Source organism: Penaeus monodon, chromosome 27 (assembly GCF_015228065.2).
Source record: "Penaeus monodon isolate SGIC_2016 chromosome 27, NSTDA_Pmon_1, whole genome shotgun sequence".
NCBI lineage: Eukaryota > Metazoa > Arthropoda > Malacostraca > Decapoda > Penaeidae > Penaeus > Penaeus monodon.
Window position 1 is genome coordinate 24,078,911 of NC_051412.1, and position 273 is coordinate 24,079,183.

The following is a 273-nucleotide window of genomic DNA, read 5'->3' on the forward strand; positions in this document are numbered from 1 at the left end:
ATCTCACTTCCCCTCCCACTTCTTTCTCCCAGTCTCTCCCTCTCTCCTTTCCGCAAAGAAAACATATCACGCCAACTTCATCTAAACCGCCCCTAGAAAAAGAAGGGGGAGGCAAAAGCAGAGATGCAGAGATGCTGGCAGTGGCGTCCGCCCTCAGCGAAGGCCTGGTCTCATCTGCCCCAAACAGCACGAGGCGAGGACGACGGAAGAAGATTACTGTTACGGACGAGACAAGAGGCTTCTTCGCTAGCGCTTCTGGGGGGCGCGGAGAGA